Consider the following 19446-nt stretch of genomic DNA (forward strand, 5'->3'; position numbering starts at 1 on the left):
TGCATTTAAATGAATACATGGATATTGGAACTGTATTCCTAACTTTCTTCCTTACAGTCCTACTGACTGTTGGTGGCTATTTTGTAGACCTGCCCGAAAACCCTAAAGTGACATTTCTTTCTCACTGATGTTGAATCCTTGTGCTCCAGTTGTGTTGAATTGGAAAGAAACATTAACTGCAGAGAATGCTTATAGAATTTACTCCCCAAAAGAATTAGTTGTGAGATAGGTGAAAATAATAACAATGAACCGCAATTTAAGAAACTATATGGTAGTGGTTCAGAGTCTGACCACTTTTTAGGGCAGGTCAGCTGTAATCAATGTTTTCCACAAATGGAAATGTACAGGAATTCTTGACTTGGAATTTACTCATATAGTTGTTATAATTGTTGCCGCTTAGGACAGGGAAAAAGTTGTCCTTTTCCCCCAATCCTGTTTTATTTTCAATATTGTAATTTCTTTAAAGAATCAAAAATTAAAAAGCGTGCTGAAGAAAAAAACATGATGGTCAAAATGAAAAGAAAATGTAAGGCAAAAAATGCTGCTTGGATATAAATTCAACGGAGATAAAGAACTTTTTTTTTACCTTAACTCAACTGATAATAAATCAACATCTTAAAGTTCAAAGACTGTTGAAACTGAGCAAGGGTGTTTTTATTCTCCATTTGGTAAAGTAGTATAAACCGATATATCTTGTAGAGTAATGGGCAGATTCATTAAAGGAGAACCAAAATTTGATTAAGAGGCCCACATGACACAGAAACCCCTAATATACCCATCACAGTTACCTGTTTCTTCAAAAAGTATGAATAAATGCAATTTTCTATGCTGAAATCCATCTGGTTAACAGTTCTTCTCTTTCTGCATAATTTAAAATCCTGACAGGGAAGGAGGGACTAAAACACTGATGTTACAAATTCTAAAAACTTCTCCACAGCTTGATGTTCCGTTCCTTATTGAAATCACATGTGCAGGGAATTGTGGGGTTTGGAGGATGCAGTCTAAGGACAGCTGGCTATAAAGTATATAAAGTAACAGTAGTCAGCCAGCTCAGCAAAGTAGTCAGAGAGATCAGCAGGAGAGCAGGGGGCTAGGCTTAGGGAACTGTCAGAAACCATTAAAAATCATGAAAAGTCTGCATATTTTTTAATTGATGTAAATTGCAAAGTTGCTTGACATTATGTTTACTTTTCAAAAAGCTTAAGTTATATTTTTGTGGAGTTCCCCTTTTAAAAGACTGAATTGTTCTTCCTGTTAGAATTTTGCAGTTTTTTCCTGTTGGTAATTTTATTTTTCACATTTCCTAACTTGAAAACTTTTCCTGAAATAGTGAAACTTTGCCAACATTTTGAGACATTCCCTTATGTTTGTTGAGATTAAAAAAAACCTGCTTCATTGACCAAATACTTTTTTCACTTCTTCCAATGTCTTTTTCTGCAAAAAAGTGTTCCAAATTTCACCAGTTGAAAAGCCATTTTATCTCATAGGCAAAGCACTTCCAAAGTATGTCATGCATCTCTTGGAAACGGTGATAATTATGGGAACATCTTCCAAACAACTATTCCCATTTTTAACTGGTAACACAATGGGAAAAAAGTTTTTGGTTTTTTTGTTTAATCTTCTCCCAAATGTGCCTAGACTTTGAAAGAAGTTTCCTATGAAGGTTAATTCCTGCAGTTGGTTTATTCAGACAGTGTAGGCTGCATTAGCAGCAGAAATAAATTCATATTAACGTTATACAGGTTGGCAATATTTAACCCTGGGTAGCTCTAGCATTAGAAGGGTAGTCTTCTCAATGAAGACCTGTATTATTAACACACGCACAAACCCAAGACTTTCTTTGATGGGTTTGAGTTCCTGTCTGGTCAACAGAGTAACTTGTTTTTACTCTGTTGACAAGAAGGGCCAACTACTATGCCTCCATAGTAATATGGTAAAGACTTACCCTAGTTGACCCATGGTGCTTTCTGTACATGACTACCAAGTAGAATAATACTGATGTCCAAACTGAGCTCTGCCTATGTGAAAGAGTCTCTTGAGCAATAACACCCACCAAGAGTCTTAATCAGCTTCTACCAATAACATCTGCAAAGTCATTTTTTACAGATAATAAGTCATTAGATGGCTGTGCAATTTGTACAGCCCCAAGATGCAAAACAGGCAAAATGTAATCACAAATGTGGTAAAGTCATTACCGACTGCACACCTTGATTAATGCAGAAATGTTCACATTGCAAAGGCCTGATCAGTTTCACAAAAGAATCTTATTTGCTCTTCAGACTGGCAATTATTGCTCCGGAATAGAAGATGGCAACAAAACATTCATTTTTTGCATTCTGTTATGTAATTATTTTCCAATCTGTAGCCTGAAAATGAGATGCTTCTGTACTTACATTCTGCACAAATAATCTCAATAAAACTCAGTACCGCACCTTTTAGCTTTTGAAGCTAGACATTGCTTTCTGGTCTCATGTTGTTTATTCTTCTGAAATTTGCACCATCGCCACCACCAAATCATACATATTCTGTTTACTGTTTCAGACATGTAGATATTAATACAGACACATACATATGTAATCTGTTTCATAAAAAGTCAAGACATGCAGCCATTGTGATACATACATTATATTATATGACACCAACGCAATTTGGATATTTTTTCCCTAAATGTTTATAGGAGTATTTATGATAGCAGCTTTCCATTATTGTTATTTGGCCTTCAACTGCAATCTCCTATAGATAAATCTGGGCAACATCCACCTGATATATCTACTGTTAAATCAATGTGATATTGATCTGCATTACAATGCATTGCATGCCTCATTAAATTCTTTAATAGGTCCAGCCCGACCAAAAGCTTTTTGTCTATATTTATGACCCTTATTACAATAAGTCTTTTAAATTTGACATACAACTCATTAAAGACCCTGCCAGGCAAGAAAACAATTTACATGTCTAGGTTCATGAATGGTCTTTATAGGTTGTACTTACCGAAATGGTTCACAAAATAACAACAGAGACAGCACTGGGTGCAAAACAGTGTTCAAGATCTATAATTATATGTTCATAGTTTATCCATTAATGAAGAGCAGTGCAAAGTTGATTTTTGGTTTTAAAATTGTGTAACTGTGTTAGTTTTAATTATGGTGATGCATTTTGACAAAGGCTCCAGACCATGAGCCGAAACGTTAATGATTTTATATGATAAAATGCGGTGAATAAAATTTAAATCAAGTGATTAACTGGAATGCGTGAGACCACGGCTTTCTTCTACATATATACACATCAGAAATATGAATTTTGGCAAAAAAATATTATGGCAATGCCTTTCTAAGCAAAAACTGTAATGGCTAATTTATACTGTGTATTGACCCTGTCCAGCCCTTTCACAGTTCAGTTCTTTATGGCTGCTATGCTTTTAACCTTATAACGTATAGGGTTTAAGTGTCAAAATTCCTTGAAGGCTGGATGTGCAAAATGCAAGAGTGAAAATGTTATAAAACTCCACTTTACAGACAAATCCAATGCCTCAATGCTAGATGTGGTGCCTCCCTACAGAAAAGCACCTTGATGTAATTTATAGGGTGGAGCTATTTATCTTGGTAATTACCCTTGATGAAAGGGACACAATGTAGTTTTATTCCAACTTTGCCTATTTTGTCTATTAAAATAGGTAGTTTTGTTTGGGTATTTCCACTACCAGCATTTCCATAGCCCCAGTAAAGCTCTTTCTGTTTCTGAGATTTTATGTTGCCGTAAAGAGAAACTATTAGTTGTGTTCAGTTTTAGTTTGTTATTCCAGTTTCTGGCCTAATACATACAGTATATTGACACCAATTGATAATCCTCTCAATAGTATTTAGTTTAGGGCTGAGATCATAAGAGAGATGGCAATATCTAGTGTTGGTGGGATGCTTTGGTGTCACATATAGCAAGACTTGCAAAGTTTATCTACAATCAGAGCACAAGAGGACCAAAGGGGTCATTTACTGGAAGGACACTGATTTTATTGGTCCTTAATTGCTGTATTCATGAGGGGCGGGATCAAGCGCCTCCTACCACTCCCAGAACTTGCATATTATTAAGACTAACAAGTTATGGGGGCAGCAGAAGTCACAGGCTACAATGGGACCGTACATTTAAGAAGGAGGGCTGGCCTGTGCCTGTCAACATTGCACCAACTTTTTGTTAAACGGCAAGAAGAACAGAACACTAGGGATGTAGCGAACGTCGGAAAAAAAGTTCGCGAACATATTCGCGAACTTGCGCAAAAATGCGAGCGGTTCGCGAACGGTTCGCGAACCCCATAGACTTCAATGGGAAGGCGAACTTTAACATCTAGAAAAGACATTTCTGGCCAGAAAAATGATTTTAAAGTTGTTTAAAGGGTGCAACGACCTGGACAGTGGCATGCCAGAGGGGGATCAAGGGCAAAAATGTATCTGAAAAATCTGCCTGTGTGTGCTTGGAAGAGATAGTGTAGGGGGAGAGCTGTTAGTGATTTCAGGGACAGATGATAGTAAGTTTGCTGGCTAGTAATCTGCTTGATACTGCTCTGTATTGGAGGGACAGAAGTCTGCAGGGATTTGAGGGACATTTTAGCTTAGGTAGCTTTGCTGGCTAGTAATCTACTGTTCTCTTTAAACAACTGCCATACGTTGACCTTGTAGGCATTGTTTGCCCAGTTTTTTTGGACGCAGCCACTGAAGCACAGTTGCCAGAAAAAATATGCCATATAAATGCTGAAAATAGTCATTTTTCGCCATACGTTGACCTTGTAGACATTGTTTGCCCAGTTTTTTTGGACGCAGCCACTGAAGCACAGTTGCCAGAAAAAATATGCCATATAAATGCTGAAAATAGTAATTTTTCGCCATACGTTGACCTTGTAGACATTGTTTGCCCAGTTTTTTTGGTTGCAGCCACTGAAGCACAGTTGCCAGAAAAAATATGTCACGTAAATGCTGAAAATAGTCATTTTTTGCCATATACGTTGAGTCAACGTATGGCAAAAAATGACTATTTTCAGCATTTATATGGCATATTTTTTCTGGCCTCTGTGCTTCAGTGGCTGTGGCCAAAAAAACTGGGCAAACAATGCCTACAAGGTCAACGTATACACTACTACAGCGGTGGATACGGATTACGTAAAATATGTGAATGCTGCTTGAAAAAAGTGACTCCGGTGTTTTTTCTGGAGACGGTAATATTATGGATATTTAGACAGAATGGGAACAAGGTCACACAGCTCGATGGCGGGTTGAAGAAAACAGTGTGCAAATAATGCCTACAAGGCCAACGTATACACTACTACAGCGGTGGATACGGATTACGTAAAATATATGAATGCTGCTTGAAAAAAGTGACTCCGGTGTTTTTTCTGGAGACGGTAATATTATGGATATTTAGACAGAATGGGAACAAGGTCACACAGCTCGATGGCGGGTTGAAGAAAACAGTGTGCAAATAATGCCTACAGGGCAAATAATGCCTAAAAGGTCAACTTATACACTACTACAGCGGTAGTAAAATAAAAAAAAGTAAAATAAAAAAAAATGAATATTAAAAAAAAAAATTAAAGTTGGTGCTGCTGAACTACTAGGAGCAGCAGATTAGCACACCAGTCCCACTCCCCAACACTGCTAGACTAATAGCACTGGGCTCTTATAGTAGTAGTAGTAGTAGTAGTAGTAAACAACAACAAAAAATAAATAAAAGCAGTCCTTACAAGGACTACTGTTATTGCAGCAGTCAGCAGATGAGATCAGAAGCAGGACAGCTGCCCACTGCAGCTACATACAGAGCACTGCAGTAGAAGGTAGATTACTAGCCAGCAAAGCTACCTAAGCTAAAATGTCCCTCAAACCCCTGCAGACTTCTGTCCCTCCAATAACAGAGCAGTATCAAAACGATTACTAGCCAGCAAACTTTCAACTGTCCCTGAAATCACTAACAGGCAGCAGCTCTCTCCCTACACTATCTCTTCAGCACACACAGGCAGAGTGAAAAAACGCTGCAGGGCTTCGGTTTTTATAGGGAAGGGGAGTGGTCCAGGGGAGAGCTTCCTGATTGGCTGCCATGTACCTGCTGGTCTGGGGTGAGAGGGCAAAAAAAAAGCGCCAACAATGGCGAACCCAAAATGGCGAACGTCGCGCGACGTTCGCGAACTTCCGGCGAGCGCGAACACCCGATGTTCGCGCGAACAAGTTCGCCGGCGAACAGTTCGCGACATCTCTACAGAACACAGCCAGCTCTTAGGCAGAAGTGTTGCATGGAAAGGGCAATGTAGATTGTGATTTAAAAGTGGCTGCTCTATCTCACCAGCCTGAACCTGGCGGAGTACACTTTGTCAAAAATGGTTGGCACTTTGCCAATTTAATTTCTGCTAGAGAATTTTTGCTGTTGAAACTAAGCTGAACTTCTCTAGCGCTGAGCTTTTTCACTTGCGATTTGTCCTTTTTGCTTCTAGTAAAATGGTGAATCCGCTGGGAATTGTCAAAAAACACCCCCAATGCCCCCAATGTGCCATGTTAAGGGTATGTTTTGTCCACCATTTTGGTTCACACCAACCCTTTATCAACATACAGGTCCCAATGAAGACTGAATGATGCCTAAATATAAGCTTCATGCTTACTTTTAATACATCTAAAGAAAGGCAGCTAAATAGTTGTTTTGTAGGCTTCCCTTTAACTATACATTTTACACCATAGTTTTACATAGTTCCACCTGTTGTGTCCCAATAGGTTGCTTTAGGTCTGGTGTAAAAATAAATAATATTAAAGACAAGTGAGAACCCACTGGCACAATAATGAGTATGAGTACTTCACCAATGTAAGTGCTTGCAAAAGGAAGCTATTGTCTTCGATTAATTTCTTGTGGTGAACGAGGTGACAGTTGTGTAACACTTCCATTAGAGTGCACTTCTTGGCAATAATACTTTAGTGCAATAATAGCACACATAAACAGGTATATTTTAACATTTGGAGAAAAACTGCAGTCTATGGGGCACATTTACTTATCTCGAGTGAAGGATTTGAATGAAAAATCGTCGAATTTCGAAGTATTTTTTTGGGTACTTCAACCATCGAATAGGCTACTACGACCTTTGACTTCGACTTCGATTTGAACGATTCGAACTAAAAATCGTTCGACCATTCGATAGTCGAAGTACTGTCTCTTTAAAAAAACTTTGACTACATACTTCGCCAGTTTAAACCTACCGATGTACAATGTTAGCCTATGGGGACCTTCCCCATCACTTTTCTAACCTTTTTGTTGATCGAAGAAAAATCCTTCGATCGATCGCTTAAAATCGTTCGAATCGTTCGATTCAAGGATTTTATCGTATTTTTACTTTGATCGATCGAAGGATTTGCGCTAAATCCTTCGAATTCGATATTCAAATTCGAAGGATTTATTAAAGTTTATTAACCCTCGAAATTCAACCCTTGATAAATGTGCCCCTATGTGTTTCTGGCATAGATATTTGTCAGCTTCTAAATATTTTCAACGAATGAGTTTTCATGGCACAATAATAAGTGTAGGTGCCTACAGAAATGCAGCTTGTTTGCCTTTACCCACAGTGCTGTGCATCATAAGGTGATTAGCCCATGTACTGCTGTCTTGTTACTCGCCTGCAGCTCAAGCCATCTGTCTTTTCTACATTGCTTCCAGTCTAGAACAGATGTGTGTGTTGCATGCGTGCCTTGGTATATGGACTGGTACATTTTACTATACTATATACGATTCTATGTCCTTGTGTGTAATTTTGTGCTCACAGTCAGATTCACCCTAAGCCACTGACGTAGTCCCCTCGCAAGCTGCTGCTGCCTTGTGTTTCAGCCAAAAACCTTCCACTTCCAGCCTCCTGGCCTGCAAAACACACTATAACGCATACGCATGAGTACAATTAAATGTTTATTTACATATAATCCTTATTCAGGGGGCACCTCAGTTCAATACTTAATTACTGCCCCAGTGCGACTTCACATTAGTAACATAATAAAATATTAAAGTGAATTCTTCCCAAAAACATAACATTTTTCAATGCTTTGCACAGATCTTTCTCAATATATAAAACGACCACCATGTAAACACAAACTGGATCAAACCTCTCCCCAAGGTTTGATCGAATCAAATTTTTTAAACTCAAACTAATTTAAACAAGCCAAAAACTCGAATCGAATTTGATATGAATTATTGAAGCTCGATTCAAGTTTTTTTCTCCAAAAAAACCTCGAATGTCAAGAAGGCTACAAACATCACCATATTGATCCCTGGACATCTCCCAATGACTCCCAATAATTCAGCAGGTTTTAGGTGACAAATAGTCAAATTTGAGTTCTTAAAGGGCCAGACTATGAAAAATCTCGAAATTTGAATTTGAATTAAAACTTGAATCGAGTTTGGACTATTCACAATTTGAATTTGAGAGTTTTGACCAAAATTTTTTTTAGAAAATTTAAATTTTCACTTCGACCCTTAATAAATATACCCCTTAGTATGATGTAGAGAGAGATATTCTGAGACCATATGCAATTGTTTTTCATTTTTTATTACTTGTGGGTTTTGAGATATTTAGCTTTTTATTCAACTGATCTCCAAGGTGTAATTTCAGCTATCTAGTCGCTAGGGTCCAAATTACCCTAGCAACTATGAACTGATTTGAATAAGAGACTGGGCTATGAATAGGAGAGGCTCTGAATAGAAAGGTGAGTAATAGTAGCAATAACAATAAGGGGCTGATTCATTAAGGGTCGAATATCGAGGGTTAATTAACCCTCGATATTCGACTGGGAATTGAAATCCTTCGACTTCGAATATCGAAGTCAAAGGATTTAGTGCAGATAGTACGATCGAACGATCGAAGGATAATTCCTTAGATCGAACGATAAAATCCTTTGAATCGAACGATTCGAAGGATTTAAATCCAACGATCGAAGGAATATCCTTCGATCAAAAAAAGTTAGGCAAGCCTATGGGGACCTTCTCCATAGGCTAACATTGACTTCGGTAGCTTTTAGATGGCGAACTAGGGGGTCGAAGTTTTTTTTAAAGAGACAGTACTTCGACTATCGAATGGTCGAATAGTCGAACGATTTTTACTTCGAATGCTTCAATAGTCGTAGTCAAAGGTCGAAGTAGCCCAAAAAAAACTTCGAAATTCGAAGTTTTTTTACTTCGAATCCTTCACTCGAAGTTAGTGAATCGGCCCCTAAATGTGTATCTTTACAGAGTTTTTGTTTTTAAAGTGGGGTCAGTGAACCCCATTTGAACGCTGCAAAGAGCAAATTATAAAAAAAAATATAAAAAAACAATGAAGACTAATTGAAAAGTTCCTTAGAATTGGCCATTGTATAACATACTAAAAGTTGACCTAAAGGTGAATCGCTCCTTTAAGACAAATAACCAAAAGGCCAACTATGAAGAAAGTGCTAGAACACAGAGGAGAAGAGAAAAGTAACCTTTTTTTTACATCTTTATAACATAGTGGGCTTATATGGGAATGTAGCCACAGCTCTGAAGCACCAAGATTCTTGCAGTTTTTATTTAGTAGATATTTAGGAAGCTTCCTCTGTCTGTTAATCACATGGCTATGGGAATTGAATAGAGCAGAGATACCAGATACTTAAGAGGTGTTGGGATTTTGCTGATCAGTGATAAATAGATGGGTAACCAGACTTCTGCCTGTACAAATGTGAAAGTCAGTGCTGAGCGGCAAACTAGCAGATAATTCAAGAAGAAATGCAGCTGAGCCCTTGATATTTTTTACATTGCCAAGTCATTATCAATTTTGAGGAGAGATATTGTACTAGTGAGGTTAGAACACAGATTATATAATATTTTGGCAGGTTTACCCCTAGCAAAGCTCAAGCTGGTATTTACTTGCCTCAAGATGAAATGTTCCAACCTCGCTGGGTAGAAATATGACCTCCAACTGTAATATCTCCCCTTGATGCTGGTAAATTTCTGAAGACTTTAAGACACAGGCTTCTTTATTCCTACACCACAAATTCTTTCTATTCATTTGACAATATCTCCTGTTCCTATTTCCACAAACCTTGTAGGCAGAATTTATATTAAGAAATTGACCGTTGAGCTTCTCTTATCCATCAACTTGATTGACTACGGTGTGGCTTCCATCATTTACTGTATATTCAGCTGAAGGTCTTCTCCATAAAGGTGACCATGGCCAATCCACACAGTGAAAGGAAAGGCCATGCTACCTATTAAGCCTCCCTGATTTATTTGCTTTTCCTCCTACAATGGATCACTACTCTTATTCTCTAGACATTCCACTTATATATGATATGATATTGTTCTGTGCTGGTCTTGCTCACATATTTCAAAGCAATGATTTAATGCATCCAACACAGGATTCTCTATCAAACTGAGCTACTGTAGGTTACCTTGAGAATTTTTTTGTATGAGTCGCCTTCTCTGTTTTTAACTTCCAGTGGAACCCACCACCACAACTCTTGTATATTAGCCCAGTAACCATCTGCTTTCTCCCATTTCCGCTTTGGTACCATTGGTCTTCATGGTTTATTTTTTATAGTTTTTAATTATTTCTTCTTCTGACTCTTTCCAGCTTTCAAATGGGGGTCACTGACCCCCTCTAAAAACAAATGCTCTGTAAGGCTGCAAACGTATTCTTATTGCTATTTTTTTTTATTACTGTTACTTTTTATTACATATTTCTATTCAGGCATTCTCCTATTCATCGTCCAGTCTCTTTTTCAAATCATTGCATGGTTGCTAAGGTAATTTGTACCCTAGCAACCAGATTGCTGAAATTACACCTTGTAGATCAGTTGAATAAAAAGCTAAATGCTTAACCATCCAATGCTTACTAACGACTGGTGGAATAAAAGACAGGGATAGTAAAAGAAGGCAAGAAAGAGAAAGAAGAAGGAATTGATGAACTGATAAAAACAGAGGGCATGGTGCAAAAAAGAGAAGATGAGTAGGATGTTGTACATTTTTATATTAATAATATATAATAAATGTATAATTAATTTAATGTATTTAATTTATATAATGCATGCATTTATTAAGTAAAAATATAAAATAAAATAAAAATATGATCACATATTTATTAATAATATATCGTTTTAAGGCCTGTGACCAAGGTCACCTGTATACCTAGCAGATGTGGTGGTGCAGCAGTGGTGCACAGGTGGAACTGTGCCCCATCCCATTAACATAGCAGTCCCAGCATTGGAATAGAGCAGGGGTCCTCAACCTTTTTCACCTGTGAGCAACATTCAGATGTAAAAAGATTTGGGGAGCAACACAAGGATGAAAAATGTTCCTGGGTGGTGCCAAATAAAGGCTGTGATTGGCTATTGGTAGCCCCTATGTGGACTAGCAGCCTACAGGAGGGTCTGTTTGGCAGTACACCTGGTTTTTATACAACCAAAACTTGCCTCCAAGAGCAACATCCAAGGGGTCGGAGAGCAACATGTTGCTCATGATCTACTGGTTGGGCATCACTGGAATAGAGGAATGCACCAGCAACCTGTATACTGCTCCAAGTCTAACAACCTATAGCAACCTGTATATGGTCGGTTTGGGTTGTTAGACTTGGAGCACATTTTGCTACTGATGCATTTCCCCTTAAAATTTTTTGAAGATAGACATTGATATGGGTGGGATTTTAAAGGGTGAGCCATTTAAAGTAGGAGGGGCAATGAAAGTAGGCAGGGCTTAATTTGTTTTATTGTTTTCTGCTACAAAACAGCAAGAATCACAGTCACATTGCATGATAAGGTGGATTGTTTGCAACATATGGCAGAGAAGTTTAAACCATATTTTCAAAATGAAAGTAAAGCCAAAGGTTCTACACAACATAACTGCATGTTTCAGGCGCGCACACACACACACACACACACACACACACACACACACACACACACACACACGCCCTTTTAACATTTTGTCAGTTCTTAAAGCTTATTTACATCTACACTTCTGACCCACAACCTGCCATTCCCTTCATTAATCTCAACATTTAAACATTTATTTGTACAGCCCTTGTCCTAGACTAATGCTGCATAAGATATTGTCTCACTATTCACACGGTGTTGGTGCAATTGGGCACAGACTGACTAAAAGAGGAACTTTTGTTGCTGTTGCAGCAAAGGCCACTGTCTGGTTTTGATAAACCGTGTTCCTACACAAATCATCTGAATGGCTTCAAAGTTCAGTGGGAATATAATAACAACATTATTGCAAAAATATATTACTGTGCAAAGTCATCTAAAGCTGGGCCCATAAACTCACTGAATAATTAATAAATAACATCTCATAATGAATTTATTTCAAATCTGCCGTTAATTGTTCATGTGTGTGCTACATGACTTCCTGCATAGGGTTGATTTTCCACTTTATTTATTAATGTACTGTAGGAAAGTATAAAACTTACACTGGGAAAAGGTGGGTAGAACTTAAGGGTAAAGACAATTATTTATTTGCAGTCTGGTAATGAGGGCTATGTAACACAGAGACTTTTAATGAATGCTATGTTACATGGAGGCAGATAATGGAGGGTGGTAATAATGAAGGCTATGCAACATGGAACATGGAGGCAGGTAATGAGGGCTATGTTACATGAAGGGTGATAATAATGAAGGCTATGCAACATGGAGGCGGGTAATGAGGGCTATGTAACATGGAGGCAGGTAATGAAGGCTATGTAATATGGAGGGTGGTAATAATAAATCTATGTAGCATGGAGGCGGGTAATGAATAAAAGGACAAGCTTACCTCCTTCCACGGTGGGTCCGGGTGCTCATGCCTCAGACCTTCAGCAAAGGGGAGCAACACACGAAAAACTTGGATAGCGGGCAGGCACCACTCCGGAACACCAAGTCAAACAGTCAATGGAATCCAGGAGCCAAAATATTTTGAATAGTACAAAAAAGTCTTTATTTTACATTTTGTATAAAGCTAAAAGCCTAATGTGTTTCGTGTCCCTCATGGTCACTTAGGGGCAGATTTACATATGGTCGAATATCGAGGGTTAATTAACCCTCGATATTCGACTGCCGAATGTAAATCCTTCGACTTCGAATATCGAAGTTGAAGGATTTACCGCAAATAGTTAGATCGAACGATTAAATCCTTCGAAGGATTTTAATCCATCGATCGAATGATTTTTCCTCGACCAAAAAATTGTTAGAAAGCCTATGGGGACCTTCCCATAGGCTAACATTGCACCTCGGTAGGTTTGCGAAGTAGGGAGTCGAAGTTTTTTTTAAAGAGACAGTACTTCGACTATCGAATGGTCGAATATTAGAACGATTTTTAGTTCGAATCGTTCGATTCGAAGTCAAAGTCGTAGTCGAAGGTCAAAGTAGCCAATTTGATGGTCGAAGTAGCCAGAAAAAACATTCGAAATTCGAAGTTTTTTTTATTCTATGCCTTCACTCAACCAAAGTAAATGTGCCCCCTAATCATACATTTTTTATGTAACATGGAGGCAGGTAATGAGGGCTATGTTAGCAAGAAGAAAACCGGCACTCAGAGCTCCTTCATCAGTCTGACGAAAGGGGCACGCCCCTGAAACGTAACGTTGCAATAAACACGCAGGGCTTTGCCCGCATGCATTGAGCTCTGAGTGCCGGTTTTCTTCTTGCTAACGTGCTACATTAAGGGTTGCCGATCCCTTCCAACTGTGCACCGGGCCAGCTTATATCGGAGAGGCCAGGGAGTGCTGGTGGGTTTTGGAGGGTAATGAGGGCTACGTAACATGGAGGCTGGTAATGAAGGCTATGTAACATGACCATATGTCAGAGGGGTTGGTGACCAACATATTTGTGGAGTGCAGGTGTGCAGACTTCTATTGTTAATTGTCAACCAGAAGCATACACACTGCATTGCACTGCCCAATCAGTTTCCAGTATGTAAGCTGATCCATGGTGGTGAATGATGGGGCACCTGCACAATGTATGTGACATGGTGTTGTCCAACCCCAGTGTCGGACTGGGATGCCAGGGGCCCACCAGAAAACCGTGGGCCCACTTTCCAAACTCTTATTCCTCCTCTCCTCATTCAACCTCTCTATTCTCCTTGTCTTTTATATCTACTTACTATATTCTTCCATTATTAAGCATTTTTTCCCATAAATAAATAGGGAAGGAATAACAGCCCTTAAATGCTTTCAGACATGGGACTACAAAATATGCAAAGGCTCATTACACTGAAAGCCCCAGATCCCCATATTTTATGTAATAGATCTAATAAAGTGGAGCAAATACTGAGGGGTGCAGGGGGGGTACATACATGACTGAACCCCCATGGGGCTTGCTGGAGACATACAGATGCAACAGTGCAGATGGATATTTAAGGTTGTTCGTACATGTGAGTGTGCGCACGTCCAGGGTGGGGGTCTGAGGGTGGTTCGGTTGGAGGGGACGGTTGCAAATCCTGCCCCGAGACCTGTGCGACCCTAGTCACTCCATTGATCCCATACCTGTAATACAAGTCCCTAGTAGCTATTTACCCAGTAACACCAGAAGAGTCCACTTTTATGTACTTGCAGCTCACAACAATGGGGGGAATTCACAAAAGTGTCGGTAAAATAAGTAACCCAGAATTGGCAGACGACAAATTTGTAAAATGTCGTTTGAACGGCAAATTCACGAAGGCAGATGTCACCGTCTCTGAATGTCTCGTAAGTCTGACCATTTTCTAAAATGTTGTATATCTTTTCGTTGCAAGATCAAAGATAGAAAGCTTATACCCCCGAACAAATCCCATTTGCGGTATAAGGTGCTATGCTGTAGGACCCACGCCTGCTTCAAGGGTCAAACACTCAATGAAGAAAAGGTCAGCAGCACACTGGAAATTTGTATAAGTGTGAGGTTTATTGAAAAAACATCCAAAAATAGGGCAACGTTTCGGGCCACCCGGGCCCTTTATCAAGTCTAGTGTTACAATCCCACATCAACATTTAAAGAGTTATGGAAAAGAGAACCTCTCCTCTTTCCTGTGACATCACATACATTTTGTAGTGTTGTGTTATTCATTATGAAGGTGAAGATCATAAATAGTTCATTATATAGTCAGTTATGTCAAATTCATTGAAAAGTGCTCACTATACATCTTATCACCTATCTCATGTTGAATTATCAGTGATCAAAAATGTGAAGAATAAAAATTTAAAAAAAGCAAAAAAAAGTAAAAATAAAATAGGGACCAATTGCAAGAATATTACAAATTTTTTTTGTTGAAGATTTTGTATATCTTTTCATTGGACAGACTACATATTACCGAGCGTTTTCAAAAGACAATTTGACCGACATTTTCATTTTGGAGAGCCTAATGTGTCGGTAAAATTGACGGCAAAACAAACGAGCAATTCATAAAAATGTCGGGAAAAGTGACTCGGAAAAAACCACGCCCACTTTTAATGTTTAAATTTATTTCAAAGGTGTCGTACACGTCGGAAAATTGGCGAGTAAATGTTCTGTGAATTTTTCAGCTGTGACCGCGACACTTTCTACGACATTTAAGACATTTTTTTCGTTTCTGACACTTTTGTGAATTCCCCCCAATGAGTCTCTCATACAGAATCCACCCCTGGTGCAGCTGAGTGATGTGGGATATCTGAAGCCTCAAAGGAAATATTAATACTGGGCAATTTAACTCTAGTGGGGCTCAATTACAAATACAGTGTGCAAAGTGCAATTTTGCATGTTTTGTACAATGCAGTGACTTTTCCCACAATTCCAGTGTCATTGCAGACCATATAACAAAAATTGGTTGCGCTCAAACTCTTTACCTCTTTCTGTGAATTGCCACCGCTCACCCTGTAACTTGGTGGGCCCAGGTGCAGATGCCCCGGACCTTTCACTTATTCAATATTTATTCACAGGCATTCAATATATACAGGTCAATATATACAGGTCACTCACCGCTTGAAGTCCCTGGTCCAGGTACAGCGCCCCGAACCTGCAGCTTTGGGAGACTCAACAGTCAATAAATCCAATATTGCGCGCACTTTCAAGGATCAGCAGACAGCGGTGGTTTCAAAAGGCTTTATTTCCCCAACAATTCACCTAACGCGTTTTGTTTGTCATGGCACAAACTCATAGGCTGCGCTCAACATTGTTTTCACCAGAATTGCTTCGGATGCAGCAAACCAAATACATTTGTTCATGAATCGGGTGTCTGCTGCAGTTAACAGGGGGGATGACAACCCTTCCGACATTCCCCGTTGGCATTAGCGTGCGATTTCTTGGGTGCAAGTGTGTGGGGCTTGTTGCCTGCTGGGAACCCTGGATATAACGCTATGTTCAGAATGCCGGCTGCTATAGTAGTATCTTTAAAGAATTGGGTCAACTCACACACATTTTCTTTCCTTTGAGCGAGGTCGCACTTGCATTAGTAAATGAGCCCTTTTGTGTGAATAAAAGTTACATTGTATTGAATTATTTTGCCTGACGTTGCTATTATTATCCCTACTTTGTACAGTACATTTTATTAGCGACTGAGTCGTTCTGCGGATAACAAAATGTCATTTCTCCAGGTACTTAGCCGCTATCAGCCTTCATTTGTCTGCATGTTATGAGGCGTGACATCAACAAGAGAAGAAATAAAAACTTGCAAGTACTGTTTCTTCCAGTCTCTTTACTGGGGTGAATCACAGAAAAATTATATTTGCTCTAAATGATGTAACCACAGTGCTGATTCCAGAGGGACCATAAAGCAGTTGTGCATTACCCCCAAGTGGACACAGTTAGTATTGCCAGTAAGCTTGACAGTACAAGTACATAATGAGAGTATTTCTTTCAGATCTCATGGGTTCAGTTGTCAGAATTTACCAAAAAATGTGCCCCTAAGGATGATGAAACACTGTAAGATTTGTCAACCTCACGTAGGTCACATGTCCCCTTTGTGGAGGCAACAACACTGGAATTATGGACAAAAATGCTGCATTGTAGGTAATAAACATGGTACAGTTATGGGATCCATTATCCAGAAACTCGTTAACCAGAAAGCTCAAAATTACAGGAAGGCCATCTCTCATAGACTCAATTTTAATCAATGAATTAAATTTTTTTAAACGATTGCCTTTTTCTCTGTAGTAATAAATTACCTTGTACTTGATCTGGGCTAAGATATATTTAATCATTACTGAATCCTTACTCAAGAAAAAACAGGCCTGTTGGCTTTAATTAATGTTCAAACGGGTGGTTCACCTTTGTGTTAACTTTTAGTATGTTATAGAATGGCCAATTCTAAGCAACTTTTCATTTGGTCTTTATTATTTATTTTTTTTATTGCTTTTTTATGTATTTGCCTTTTTATTCTGATTCTTTCCAGCTTTCAAATGGGGGTCACTGACCCCATCTAAAACAAATGCTCTCTAAAGCTACACATTTTTTTATTGGTACTTTTTATTACTCATCTTTCTATTCAGGTCCTCATTGATTCATATTCCAGTCTCTCATTTAAATCAATGCATGGTTGCTAGGGTAGTTTGGACCCTAGCAACCAGATTGCTAAAACTGCAAACTGAAGATCTGCTGAATAAATGGTGAAAAAACTGAAAAACCACTAATAATAAGAAATGACAGCCAATTGCAAATTGTCTCAGAATATCCCTCTCTACAGCACACTAAGGGGCATATTTATCAAGGGCCGAATTTCGAATTGAAAAAACTTCAAACAGACCAACTGAAATTAAGTCAAAGTTTTTTTTGGTCGAATAGGTCCATTTTTCGAATCGTACAAATTAAAGGCATAGTGCATTCGATCAAATTCGATTCTAAGTTTTCCCCCCAAAAAACTTTGATTTTTCGAAGTCCACCAATTGACTCCAAATTGGTTCTAGGAGGTCACCCATAGGCTAAAACTGCAATTCGGCAGGTTTTAGATGGCGAATGGTCGAAGTCGACAGTACATGATAAATTTTGATATTCGAATTTTCTCAAAAATAGCTCAAAATTCAAATTTTTTTCATTTGAAAATTCACCTTGACCTTTGATAAATCTGCCCCTAAAGTTTACTCATAAGGTGAACAACCCCATTTACATGTTTTTTAGTAGACTTAAGGTATGGAGATCCAAATTACAGAAAACCCTAGGTCCCAATCATTCTGGATAACAGGTCCCGGACCTGTATTTGCACCAGGTTTCATGTGATTCCCTTGACAGTAAAGTGGCTGAAAAAACTGCAACATGTGCCATAAGCCTTAAAGCACAATGTTAACTTTTCTATTCTATGAAATGTCACAGTGGCGTAACTAGTTGTTACTGGGCCCCATAGCAGATTCAATTTAGGGCCCCAAAATATTTATAAGTTGGCCTATTTTACCAAGATATATTAAAATTGCTAATTAATTAGGGTCTCACTGGGCCCCCTACACTCCTGGGCCCCCCTGCAACCGCAGGGTCTGCTTCCTCTATAGTTATGCCCCTGAAATGTCATAATAAACATTTTGTTGAGTTTTACAAAAAAAGAAGGCAGTTGTGCATTTAGTAAGTTATCTCATAGTGCCATCTAGTGCCAGTATAATATATCAGCTCAGCTTTCCACATATGGATGTTCTGGATCTTTTAAAAGCATGATATTAAAATATAAAGTATAATTGATTTTGAAATGTAAATAAAAAACAATCCCTCATTATAATATATATTTTTTTATATAAGAAACAAAAGAATAAACTGCAAAGCAATGTTTTCTATAAAGCCCTGGGTAGGGCAATTTCACAGTAACATTCTCTAGTACCTGGTTGTATAGGACTTTGTTGCTCTTTGTCCTACTCTCCTTGTTGCTGTGACCTTTCTCTTGTCTAAAACTGTTGTTCTATTCTTCCTGGCTCAGTTACTTAATGCTGATAGAGAGAATCTCAGGGTAGCTCCCAAATCTTCTAGAGAAGACTGTTGAGACTATGTTCTCTCTGTGAGTTCTGGCAGGCAAAGCAAACTGTCATTGTCTAGTCAGCATGAAGGACTAAAAAAAATATACCATTTCCATAGTGGCCCCCATGTTTTTAAAGGGGTTGTTCACCTTTAAATTAACTTTTATGATGTAGAGAGTTTGCAATTGGTTTTTGTTTTTAATTATGTGTTTTTTGAGTTATTTCGTTTTTCATTCAGCAGCACTCCAGTCTGCAATTTAAGCAATCCAGTTGCTTGGGTCTATAACGCCCTCTTGGCGACCCCCCTGGTGCCAAGGTTGTACCGTCTTACCAATTCAGGTCCTGAGTCCCCTTTGCAAGGTGAAACGGTACTGGGAAGTTCCTCTCTTGGCAGTGCCTGCACCTAATGGTATCCAGGAATACACCTGTGGGTGGCCTCATTAATAAAACAGTAATACCCACACAGTGCTGCAAAACAATATCAACTTTATGCAAGATCAAAGGCAAAGTAAACAGTTTAAATATATGCATTCACATAGCATGACCCACTACCCTGGGGAACCTGTGGCAGTCCC

This window comes from Xenopus laevis, chromosome 6L (assembly GCF_017654675.1).
Source record: "Xenopus laevis strain J_2021 chromosome 6L, Xenopus_laevis_v10.1, whole genome shotgun sequence".
Classification (NCBI taxonomy): domain Eukaryota; kingdom Metazoa; phylum Chordata; class Amphibia; order Anura; family Pipidae; genus Xenopus; species Xenopus laevis.